The sequence below is a fragment of the Aotus nancymaae genome, unplaced genomic scaffold (assembly GCF_030222135.1).
Source record: "Aotus nancymaae isolate 86718 unplaced genomic scaffold, 86718_ANA_hifiasm-v0.15.2.pri h1tg000057l, whole genome shotgun sequence".
Lineage (NCBI taxonomy): Eukaryota > Metazoa > Chordata > Mammalia > Primates > Aotidae > Aotus > Aotus nancymaae.
In genome coordinates this window covers 69,713,171-69,725,870 of record NW_026988471.1, presented here as the reverse complement: position 1 = coordinate 69,725,870, position 12,700 = coordinate 69,713,171, and the positions used below count along the sequence as shown (strand labels likewise).

General features: G+C 45.4%; 1 protein-coding gene and 1 pseudogene across 2 annotated transcripts in view; one reads left to right on the top strand and one right to left on the bottom strand.

The window, feature by feature from the left end:
- The window catches only part of ADD2 (adducin 2), a 113,199-nt gene that overhangs the window by 31,658 nt on the left and 68,841 nt on the right, over nucleotides 1-12,700 (top strand). The window lies entirely within an intron of this gene.
- Nucleotides 6,722-7,135, bottom strand: LOC105733318 (large ribosomal subunit protein eL30-like; annotated as a pseudogene).

Genomic DNA, 12,700 nt, shown 5'->3' with positions numbered 1-12,700 from the left:
AGCTTTGTTTCATATGCTTGTTGGCCACATGTATGTCGTCTTTTAAAAAGTGTCTTCATGTCTTTTGCCCACTTTTTAAATGGAGTTGTTTTTTACTTGTAAATTTGTTTAAGTTCCTTATAGATGCTGAATATTAGATGTTTGTCAGATGCACCGTTTGGAAATATTGTTGCCCATTTTGTAGGTTGTCTGTTTGCTCTCCTAATAGTTTCTTTGGCTCGGAGACTGAAAGCTCTTAAGTTAATTAGATCCCATTTGTCAATTTTTGCTTTTGTTGCAATTGCTTTTGGCGTGTTTGTCATGAAATCTTTGCCCATTCCTATGTTCAGAATGGTTCTACCTAGGTTGTCTTCCAGGTTTTTTTTTTTTTTTTTTAACAGTTTTGGGTTTTACATTTAAGTCTTTAATGCATCTTGAGTTGATTTTTGTGTATGGTGTAAGGAAGGGGTCCAGTTTCAATCTTCTGCGTATGGCTCAGCTAATTGTTATAAGTAATATTTTATGACTTCATCATAGATACATCTCTTTATAAGTAGCCTAGAGGTGGATTTTGTCTGACTCCCACACCCAGCCTGTCACAGGCACTTCTTATGTGTGTCTTTAAATCTCTGGCTTCAATATAGCATTGGAATCCATATCTGTCCCTGGCTAGGTTACGTGACCAGCACTGCAGTCCTGGTACAGGAGAAGCATGAGGCAATACGTGTGTGAAACGGCTCTGGCCTCTCAAGGAGTAGCTTCCATATCACAGTGGAAAGGTTGCTCAGTTTTCTGGAGGGTACAGACCCTGAGCTAGGAGTCAGGCCGTGAGGGAGGAATAAAGCTTCATCTTTCAGCTGATGAGCTTTCTCTCCTCCAAGTAGCAAAGACAAGTGCCTATATAAATCACTCTTCATGCTTCTCTTTTCAGTCTCGTAGGTCTTGATGAGTAAATGTTCATCCATCATTCTGGCCCTAGGCTAATTGTAAGTCTTCATTTTTGGAGTTCTTATGAGTTATGATCTAATTTTGTGTGTGCATTGACATTGGTTCTTAGTGAAAAGTTAGGGGAGGTTGACTCATGAATCACTAGCTAGACAACATCCTAAACTAGAATTTCTTGGGATATTTGTTATCATTTGAACATTCTGTTCTTCCCTTATTGGATTTTTGTTTTGTATATAGATATGTCTCCCGAGTAGTGTTTAATTTATTTTAAAAATTAAACACATTGTAGAAGCTACAAGAGGCCTCATAGTGCCCTCGGCTTTGGAATCAGATGAACCCAGATCAATGTTCAGCTCTGCCACTTATTGGCTGTGTGCTCCTGAGCAAGTTGCTAAAGCTCACTGGGTCTCAGTTTCCTTTTCTATAAAAGGGGGATAATAATTTCCACTCTAAAGAGTGGCAGTGAAGATCAGAGGCAGGCTGTAGTGTTTTACCCACCATTTGCACTCTTTTGGCCTCATGTGGATGTGACAAGCTGCATCACAATCAGAAGAATCTTTCAGGAGATGGGATCAGAACAAGCCTTTTTATAACAGCTGCTCCCTCCTTCTCTCCTGGACTAATGATTTTGCTTACCTCGAAGCTCATATTATTTAAGCATTCATTCAACTTAAAAAAAAACAGTGGCTGGGTGAGGTGGATCACGGCTGTAATCCCAGCACTTTGGGAGGCCGTTGTGGGTAGATCACAAGGTCAAGAGATCGAGACCATCCTGGGCAACATGGTGAAACCCTGTCTCTACTGAAAATACAAAAATTAGCTGGGCATGCTGGTGTGCGCCTATAGTCCCAGCTACTCGGGAGGCTGAGATAGGAGAATCGCTTGAACCTGGGAGGTGGAGTTTGCAGTGAACCGAGATCGCACCACTGCACTCTAACCTGGCTACAGAGTGAGACTCTGTCTCAAAAACAAAAACAAAAACAAACCCCACAGTGGGGAGAAATAGGTTCTCTTTTTGTCCTCACACGGAGTGAGGAAAAATAGATTTCTCTTCAGAAAACACTAATAAGATTTTCTGAACTAGGCAGCTTCTTGAAAAGTATATGAAAAGTTCTAGAAGTTATCTAATAAGCTAAATAACTTATCTCAGTACATAGCACTGTGTCCTGTGTCATGTCTTATGTGGTTTAGAAATTTCAACTGAATGTTGTTGCAGACTTCAGGGACCTCGCATGCTTATACCATGAAACCTGGAGGGTCATTTTGCAAAAATACTTAAAAATTCTAAATCAGTACAGATGAGGAGCTATCATAACTTTTCTGTCTACTTGATAGGAACAGAACCAGTTTAAATGTCACCACCATGTGAGGAGTCATATCCAGAAACCCAAGTTAACCAGTGCTGTGTTTCTCCTTTAGGCTGATATTTTAGCACTACTTGATGATTAGGACTCCAGGCATCTGCCCAGCTGGCTCACCCCTTAATCCAGTGCCAATCCAACTAGTACATCTTTGACTCTCTCCTTTATGCCATCATACCTGCCCAGTTCTCCTTCTTTGTAATATAGTCTTTATGTGATGGGAGACAAGTCATACCCTCTATCTGATTATTCTCAGCCTTTCTGCCCCCCGGCAGTTAGAGACTCTGGTTTTGAGTACAGGGCTTCTTCCTTGCCCCATTGTGCCCTCCTGATTGGGGAAAGGCACAACTGTCTGGTCAGGCTTGTGCAATATAAAGTTGGGGAATAGGAGCTGGGCACGGTGGCTCATGCTTGTAATCCCCGCACTTTGGGAGGCAAAGGCGGGCGGATCACTTAAGGTCAGAAGTTTAAAATCAGCCTGGCCAACATGGTGAAACCCTGTCTCTACTGAAAAAAAAAAAAAGCTGGATGTGGTGGTGGGCACCTGAGGCAGAACTGCTTGAACCCGGGGGGCGGAGGTTGCAGTGAGCCAAGATCGTGCCACTGTACTCTAGCCTGGGTGACAGAGCGAGGCTCCATCTCAAAAAAAAAAAAAAGAAAAAAGAAAGAAAGCGGGGGACTGGGCTTGGAAGGAGAGGTGAGCAAGGGTGTGGGATCACGCAAGGATACGTGGAACGAGCTTTTACATTTGCACAATGACACTGAGTTTGTCGGGAAAGAGGGAGGGAGGGAGGAGGGAACAAAGGCAGAGCGAGCAGGCTGAGGCAGAGGAAATTTTAGGGATGAGGAGGTTGAGGTTTGAGGAAAAAGGCATGGAGGTAACTGTGTATGTGGGTGCAGCAAATCAGAGAGGAAAAGGGAAATTTTTAAAAGCTCCCCTGGGGTCTCTCTATTCTTCACGGTGTTTGAGAAATTCTAGCAAAAGATTTGAGATACCTTAAATTTGGGGTTGTGTGAACTGTGCCCCCATGACTATAACATCCCTCCAGGGCCGACCCTGGTGTGTGATGGAGTTTTGATGCGCTAATACACTGTGAGATCAACGTCTAGTCCAAGTAGCTGAGGAGTCATTTTCTTTTCAGTTAATCATTATGCAAATCTCTGCCCCCAAACATCGTGTGTGTTCTCAGGGTTTCATTTAGAGGGCACTCTTTTTTCCTTCTTTTCTCTGTTTGGGTTCTCATTGTACCTTCCCTGTGCTGACAAAAAAAATGATCACCATCATCATTAATAATAATAAGGCAATTGTAGTAACGGCGACAGTCAGAGAAAGCACTAGAAGTGAAAATCTAACTCTAATATTGTTTGAAATTTTAGAGATAACAGTTTAACATTTTTTTCTCATAATCACTTCAAACTCCTGAACACTTTATGTAGGTGGTTTCACAGTGTCTAAAATCAGGATTCATTCATTCATGAAGACAAACCCTCACTAGCCCCTTGTACATGCAAGTTGTTCTTCCAGGGCTTTTGGTTAAAAAGACAGATAATACACTTATTCAACAAGGTGCGGTGCAAGCTAGATGGTACTAAATTTGCAAAGGGCACAGACATGGTTGTCTTGGGGGATTCAGAGAATCAAGCACATGGTTGCTTTTTGGGTAAGACTGTCCTGAATGGGTATCATGTCCAAACTCCCTTTAATTTCTTACCTACCCTCTTCTGCAGAGCATATTCCCAAAGATACTGGTCATTCTTTCTCCTCTCTTGCCAATGGCTGGCTCACTCCTCTGTCTTTCTATTTCCTTTCCATTTCAGTTCTCCCTTCCTCGGTAGTAGTGACATTGGGGTCCTCTCTCCCTTCTTTCCAGACCAGTGTTCTACCCGTGAATCTCTAAATGCTCTGACTTGGGAGCATTTTGCCCAGGCCTTTTATCCCAAAAGGCTTTCCTGGGGCAGGCCAGAGTGCCAGGTCTGGTCCATTGGTGATGTCAGTGGGCTACCTCTGTCATCTAGAGCAACCTCTGTGTGTGTGTATGTGTGTGTGTGTGTGTATGCACACACGTGGGAGTGGGGGGTTGGGGGTAGATGTTTTGGACAAGGGAGAAAGTGCTAGGCCAATTCTGCTTCCCTAAGCCATTCCCTATAACATGGGTCAATCACTTGGCTATTGTCCCAGATCCTTGCCAATTGTCCTTTCCCTTTTAGTGTAAACTCATTATCCTCCCATGTATCTGTTCAACCCGATGGTTGGTTTTAATAGAGCCCCCGACTCCAGGGATGTGCTAGAGATTTTGCTAGAGAAAGGGTCTTCAGTGTCCCTGGGGTGTGTCGGGGGGCTAGAGATAGCAAGTCCCAGCAGGAGAAGTGGGCGGAAGGCACTGCTGAGGCCAGGCCCAGGCTTTCTAATTCTAGAGCTAAGAACAGACTGGTTTCCTTGACAACAGAGATGCAGTCTGCTCATCTGCTGCTGGGGGTGGGCTTTTGTGTGTCTGTGGAAAGCACTGGGACTTGGGGACAAGAAAGGCAATCCTTTCTTTATCACTGCAGCAAGCCATTTCTGAAAACTTGCCAGCTCTTACTGTATTATTAACAATATTGAAACCCTCCCAGGTGGCACAGTGACATCAGTTATGTAATCTGCAAATTGAGAATCCAGATATAGAATCTTTCATTCCCTTCTACCACATTGCTTCTGCTCCTTGATATATTTTACCAGACCCAGAACACCTTTTTGATAACGTTTTGTTAGCCGACATGTACTCAGCCAAATATGCATTTGTCCTTACCACTTTCAATGGCTACATCAAAAGCATTCCTTCCTTTCTTCCTCAACAGGCACTGATTCCTGTGGCCTGGCTGCTGGGAGGAAATTAAACTCAACACTTGATAAGCTGATGTTGGCTCAAACATGCAGTTGTCAGATGGCATCCTCAGGAAAGGCTCTGCAATCCAAACAAACCCTCATGCTCGGTGCAAACCAGAAAACTTCCTCTAAAAACTGGTCTGTTTGCTTTAACCACCAGGCCTGATTTCAAGGCAGCATGTCCTGATAGTGGAGTGGTGTTTTATTCATGCACCGCCTTCCCTTCCTATGCATTATTAAAGCCTCCTTAAAAAGCAGCCGAGGGATCACTGGGGAGAAGACGAGCCAGCAGTGATTTCACATCTCTGTAAGAGGCAACATCTGCCACCAGAAAAGCTCAGGGAAAAGATTCTGCAAAATTGTAGCCTATCCCAAATCTAATAGAGATGGCCCTTGGACCCTGGGCTGATAAAAGTAGCTAATTTTTTCAAACATGGCTAATTTTTGTACCATGGAATCCTTGAATGCTAAATAACCTAGACGGGAAACTGCAAGCGAGACTTTTGAGCCAAGAGTGCCTGTGATGAGATGAGAATTAATTAGCAGGAGAAGGCAGATCAGACAGATGTATGAACAGACAGATGGAGGCCAGAACCCTGCACTGTTTCCCCAGGCATTTCAGCAACTCTTTCCCCTTGTGAAGTTCACAGCACTGGGACTCAAATTTAGCTCCTGCACATCCCCCTCCCCCCAATAATCAGGAGTGAGCTGTGGTATTTTAAAGCCCTCCAAATAGTACCTTTGTTTCTTTCATCTCCCAAAGGAAAGATACTGACTTCCCCAGGCAAACAGTGGGCTCCACTCAGAGGAGGCATTAGCTGGCTGAATTCTTTGTGTAGAGGCAACAACCTCCCAGCCCCCAGGACCTCACTGTTCTGGCTCTAGACAGACAGGATCCTCCTCTCCATGCCCACCTCTGACATCTCTGAGGGCCACCTGATGATGGGTCAGGGAGATCTAGGACTGGATCCTGGTCTCGTCTGTCCAGTGCCTTTCCCTCATGATGCAGTGCCCAAAATGCCATGCCACCTTAGTGTCCTGCCTTCTCTGTATAGTGCAAGGGTCAAGTACATACCCAGGGATTGGGAGAAGCTTTCTATTTCGTATATATTTGATCTAAATTGGTCCAGATACTCATTGCATTCACATATTTCTCAGCTAGACAGGAATTAGTTGATGACTTACTGTAAGCCCAGCATTGAGCAAGGTGCGTGCATCTGGAGCTTTAGGAAGGCCTGTCACTGGCTACATCCAGAGCTGTTTCTGGTTGATTGACAAAATGGTTTTGCAAACTGTGAAGACCCAAAGGCCTCATACTATATATTTTCACACAACTTCATGCTTTGGTTCCAGATCACTCACTTTGTCCTGTCTTCCTTCAGAATGATGGCTGGGTTCTCCCCTGCGACCTGTGCCACTTTATCCTCTCAACTCAATGAGGAGGGAGGGGAAGATTGAAAATATGACCATAAACGTTACCTTGGGGCATCAGGTCCCACAGAATATTAGCAGTTTTTTTTTGTTTTTTTTTTTAAAACAAACTCGGAAAAATTTTATTTTACATGGTTTACTTTTCACCAGTCTGTTCTGGCATGCTTCTAATGATGTCAGAATCACCTGGATCAATGATAGTCAGTGTGCACACTGTAGTATTTTCCACATGCTGTGCCCAGTTCAATATTATTGCCACTATAGTGATGGACACCAGTTTTGGCTAACATTGCATAGTACTCTATTTTGGATTTCCTCAAAGCTGGGCAGTTGTTAGCAAGAATGACCAATTTCGCTTTGCCTTGTCTGATCATCTTCAGAGTCTGCTTGTACCCCAGCACGTACTTTCCACTTTTCATAACGAGTTGGAGCCTAGAGTTGATCGACTCCAGCGACTTTTTCATTTTCTTTGCGGCCACCATCTTCCTGCCTTAGGTGCGGGATGGCCCCCAACCAACAGCAGATGCTAAGATGGCCGGGGAGCGAGAAAGGAAGGCAGCAGTTTCATTTTGCCTGTGGTGCCTCAAAAATGAAAGGTGGAAGACACCCCAAAGAATTTCCATTTGGTGTCTTCTGGTGCAGAGCCTGCCACTCATTGGAAGATTTGATTAAAGGTAACTTAAGGCTGGTTGGTGCAGTGTCTACCTCCTCTTGTGGGACTGCCTGACATGACACATATGGGCTAGCCATTTAGCAGGTGCTGCCTAATGAAGGCAGTGTCCCTGGGGAATGGCAGAACTCAGCAGTGCATCTCCGTGGGGTCCGTAGAGGGATTTGCCTTTTCTCTAGCAGCCCATCTATCACTCCAGCAGGAGACCTGTGCAGCCACACATGGTCATTGAGCCCTGGGGAATGAGGGGATTAGAGGGTCTTGAGGTGTCCTCTGCTTGCACTTTGGTGTGTACCGTCTCATGCACTGAACCAGTTCCTGTTGAGCACAGCTCTTATTGAATGCTGTTCTGGGTGCTGGGGATATGGTGAGGCGCAGTCAGACAAGGCTCTGTCTGCTTAGAACTTTCAGTCTAGTGACAGGCGAAAGCCCAATCTAGTTCTTTGCTGTTTTTAGGATTTCAATAAAGAAGTTTCCGCAATGAACTTTCTGCTAATCGCATATGGTCTTTGTCCTTACCTTTGTCCCCTCCTTCAGTGTCAGCCTTCTGCTCATGTCTCCTTTCCCCCAAAGAGGAAGCAATCCTGAGACAATAGTAGGTGTTGACAGTGGCAGCCTGTCCAGGCAGGGTAGTCCTGGGCAGACCTTGGGTAAGCAGACATTTCTTCCTTCTTTTCTCTTTGGTGCTCCATCAATTTCTAAGTTCCCCTTACTTACCAGGTGTCCAGGGCCTCTCATTACAATAAAGTAAGGCAGCCTGCATCCTCCTGTATTTCCCGAAGCACTCCATATTTTCTTTGGGTTCTCCATCCTGTCAGCGTCTGATGTCTACAAAGCACCAGGAAGAAAGCTGTCACATTCGGCCACATTGATGTATGAAGGATTAACAAATATAGTCACACGTTGCTTAAAGACAGGGCTGTGTTTTGAGAAATGCATTGTTAGTCATCATTGTGGGAAAATCAGAGAGTGTACTTACACAGACCTAGCCTGCTACACACCTAGGCAATATGGTATAGCCTATTGCTCCTGGACTGCAAACCTTACAGCATGTGACCGTCCTGAATACTGTAGGCAATTCTAACACAATGGTAAGTATTTGCACATGTAGACATAGAAAAGGTGCAGTAAAAATAGAGTATTATAATCTTGTGGGACCACCATCACGTATGTGGTCTGTAATTGACCAAATCATCATGCAGCATGTGACTGAATCTGATCAATTCTTCCTGGAGTGCTGACTTTTAAAAAAAGAGGAGACATATTAGTCAAATAAATCCTCAGATGATTGAACTTCAGGCAAAGAGAAGTAGGGGAGGATGTATAAGTGGCCTGGTGAGATTTGGGGCAGAGAGGCCAACCTCACTTCATCCCCATGGGTTAGCTTGCCTTGCCTCTCAGGCTCACATAAACTGTGGCTGTTTTGTCCTGCAGACACAGGACGTAACAGGTGTGTGCAAATGTGTGCATATGTGTCCATGTCTTCTTGGTAGATCACTGTTTAACTTGCATGCATCCATGTGACTAATTTTGGCCCATAGGCCCATGGCGAGTGGGGGGGGTCTGCCTTTTGAAGAACCTCTGTGTGCAGAGGCCTGACGTGGTACCATGCTCACATGTCCCTAGCATCCAACCCCAGAGCAGTCACTTTCATCTTCTCACCACTCTATTCACACAGTGGGGAAAGGCTGAGATATCTCACGTATACCACCCCAGGGCTGCAATTTGGGAACAAAATAGGATTCATTTTCTTGACACTATCTTTCACCGTTTACAAATGGTAACTATTGCCTGTGGGACTCTTGAGAAATTATGAAGTGTTAATTAGCAGAAGCACTGTGTATTTAAAATATATGGCACACTCAAATAACTATTAAATTAAACCTACTTTGCAGAGTTAAGAAACCATCTGGTCCAAAAATGTGTGGACTTGAATTTTGCTGCATATATTAAAAGAAAGTGTTAAATGCTTTTAGAAATGGTCATTTTGTATTATGTTAGTTTCCTTAAATATGGAAATGGAGGCTGGAAACGGAAGCCTGGAAGCAGGCAGTGACCTGGCTGTGGTCACAGTGTGGGCTATTCTAGTTGACATCTCCATCTCTCAGAAACGAGGTTTTAAAAGCTCCTGATGGCCCGAGGGGGATTGAAACTAAAAAGGAAGGATTTCCTGCCATATTTTGCAGAGGTGCAGAGGACAGAAACTGAGAAACCTAGACCAGTCACTGACAACTAAGTATCCCTGAGCCTTTTTTTGTTCAAAGCACACCCCTTGTGGCCTTGGTTACTTCCTAAGTTCATTGAAGGGGTTGGGGAGAGGTTTCAATTAGGGCCTAGCAAGGTAAATAGAAATTTCTTCAAGTGTTTCTCCCTGAACTCCCAGAAAAGCCTGCCTTGCCTCACTAGCACTTGCCTTGAAGAGGGAATTTAATGCAGAAAATTTACATAGGTAATGAAGGAGCTGAAAACAAACCAACCAGCAAAAAAAGGCTTGGTGAGGCAAAGGGAGAAATGAGGTAGTGTTTGTTATTCCAGCCCAGGGGCCAGGGTCACTCTGCAAAAACTGGAAGGAACATGATGGGCCTCTGGCAGAAGCTGGGGCCATGGAGGAGATGCTTCTTGAGACAGAGCATGAGAGAAGAAAGGCCCTGGTGTCTCCTCCCATCTTCAGGCAGTGCCTCTCATTGCCCCCAACCCAGCATGGAGCCAGCTGCCATGGGAGCCTGCAGGGGTCAGTAGGAAAGGTTAGACCAGTAAAGGCCCAGGCCAGGCTGCCTTCGAGGTCCCTGTAACTCTGACACTCAATGAGCTGGAAGCTCAACATATCTTTGAGAGTTTTCCAGTGGGAAAACCATGCCAACAGGCCTGAGTGGTCTTCAGTAAGGCTTCCCTACTCCCCTACCATCAAAAACAAACATTGCCAAGGTGCACCTGCCTTTTCTGCACTGGACTTGCCTATGTGGGAGGAGGACAAGGCAAGCCCTCAAGGAAGGTGTCTGTGTGTGAGCAGGAGGGGGATGAGAGAGAGGCTAGGAGAGGACTTATGCCTGTGGGTGGAAAGGGACTAATGGGGCCAGACCCAAGGCACAGACATCACAGGGCTTCTCCCTTGAGTGGGGATGGTTACTGTCTGTGCAAAAAGGATATACCCCATCATAAAATAACTCGCAAAAGGGCAGTGTCCATAGCATGTTTTGCTAGAACATTTAATGTATTTTCACACACGGCACCTTTTTCAGAGAGTGCCTCCAATCAATACCTGTCAAACTGGATTGATTTTGTATTCACTCACCCAGTGCACCTCTTCCCGAAGGAGGGCAAGCGGTATTGGCAGGCACACTCTGACGTCAGCCCAGGACCGACTCCTCACACAGGCATCTCAGCTGTGGTGAAATCTGAGGTGCGGACTGACCACCACTGTGGGCTTCAGGCTCTTTATCTGTAAAGTGAGGGGGTTGGGTATACCCTAAGGGCCTTTCCTGCTGGAGCCCAGCCCAGATCCTGGCAGACAGGTACTGGAAATGGCCCTTTAAGGCATGAGGAAAGAAAGCACATACAGGACATGGCCTATGAGGTCCAGACAGCACTGCTGTGGCCTCAGGGACGACGAGAGTGACCAGCAGAAGCTCCTTGTAGTAACTTTAGGCCTTTACTTGTCTTTCTTGAACATGACTTGGGGAGAATGCGGAACACAGCAGTGTTTCTTCTAAATCCACTTTTCTCTTGAACCTCACAAAGCTTCTCCTCTCTCAAGAAAAGCCCCCTACAAATCCACAGATGTCCTTGGAGGTCCCATCCTCCTATTCTTACCCTGTCTCCCTTCCCTGGCAATTCTGCATACAATTTTTATTATTTTTATTTTTTGAGGTGGAGTCTCCCTCTGTTGCCCAGGCTAGAGTGCAGTGGTATGATCTCAGCTCACTGCAACCTCCACCTCCCTGATTCAAGCAATTCTTCTGCTTCAGCCTCCCAAGTAACTGGGATTACAGGCATACATCACCCCACTCAGCTAATTTTTGTATATTTTAGTAGAGACAGGGTTTTACCATGTTGGCCAGGCTGGTCTTGAACTCCTGACCTGCCTCAGGCTCCCAAAGTGCTGGGATTACAGGCATGAGTCACCACACCTGGCCACTTCTGCATTCTAAAGATCCAGGCCAGGCCCCGTGGCTCATGCCTGTAATCCCAGCACTTTGGGAGGCGGAGGCAGGTGGATTAGGAGGTCAGGAGATTGAGACCATCCTGGCTGAATGGTGAAACCCCATCTCTACTAAAATACGAAAAATTAGCTGGGCGTGGTGGCATGTGCATGTAGTCCCAGCTACTTGGGAGGCTGAGGCAGGGGAATCACTTGAACCCAGGAGGCAGAGGTTGCAGTGAGCTGAGATCACGCCACTGCACTCCAGCCTGGTGACAGAGCAAGACTCTGTCTCAAAAAAAAAAAAGATCCAAGGAGCTAGTGAGGAAAGGTAGGCTTTTCTGGGAGTTCAGGGAGGAAAAGGGTCTGAGGGAGTGGAAAATTCAGGAATACTCATACAGGAGTCATTTTTATCCTGACTCATTTACAGAGATGAGTAACAGCAGGAAAAGAAGGCAGTTTAGTGATGAATGGGAGTCAGTGGAGCCCTGGAGAGGGAGAGGGAATTAGGTGTTGGGGAATGGAGGGACCTGGATGAGGAAGGGGAAAGTTCTGCTGGACCCCAGTCTCACAGGCAGGTTACATGTTGGAGAGTGTTGGGGCTGGTGTGGGCTTTGTCTGGAGTGAGTGTTTCTTTTAAAAGTGTGAGAGATTATCTTAATGGTAGCTTGAGGAGCCTGAAAGCCACAAGATAACTTTATCCTATTGTCCTAAAAGAAATGGCACAGTGCCAGTCTTCCTGCTCTGAGTCTATGGCAGACACTGGAAATCAATCCTAGCATTCTTCCCACGGATTGCGAAGAAGGACTCAAGCCCTTCCAAGGTAGCCACTACTGATCAATCAGAGCCTGTAACATGGTATAAAGCTTTGTGACCATTTGGCTGTGGACCACAAGAAGTCATGGATGGTTTTTCTAGAGCATTCTGAAATATAACCCTGTGTGTGAGATGCATTGTGGGGTGGTGGCTGGAGAGAGAGCAGTGGGAGAATGCAGTGAGAATGTAGGCTAAGCGCTGTCTATATCTCCTACCCATTTTTGTGTTGAATTTGGTAGACCAGATTTTTAAAAAATTTCTTGATGTAGGCTCTTTTAGTGGGTAAAGCTACCTCCCCTGTCCTGGGGCATGCATGCCAGGTGCCTCTCCTCTCTTGTCTACCAAAATGAGCTTCTCAGTACCCAGTCACAGAAGAACACAGGCTATATTAGAGGTGAACTCTTGTCTTCTTTTTGGATCAAGTGTTTTTTGCCCATAAAAGCATTAATACAAAAGTCCTGATTTATACATTTCCATCAAATTCATTGAAA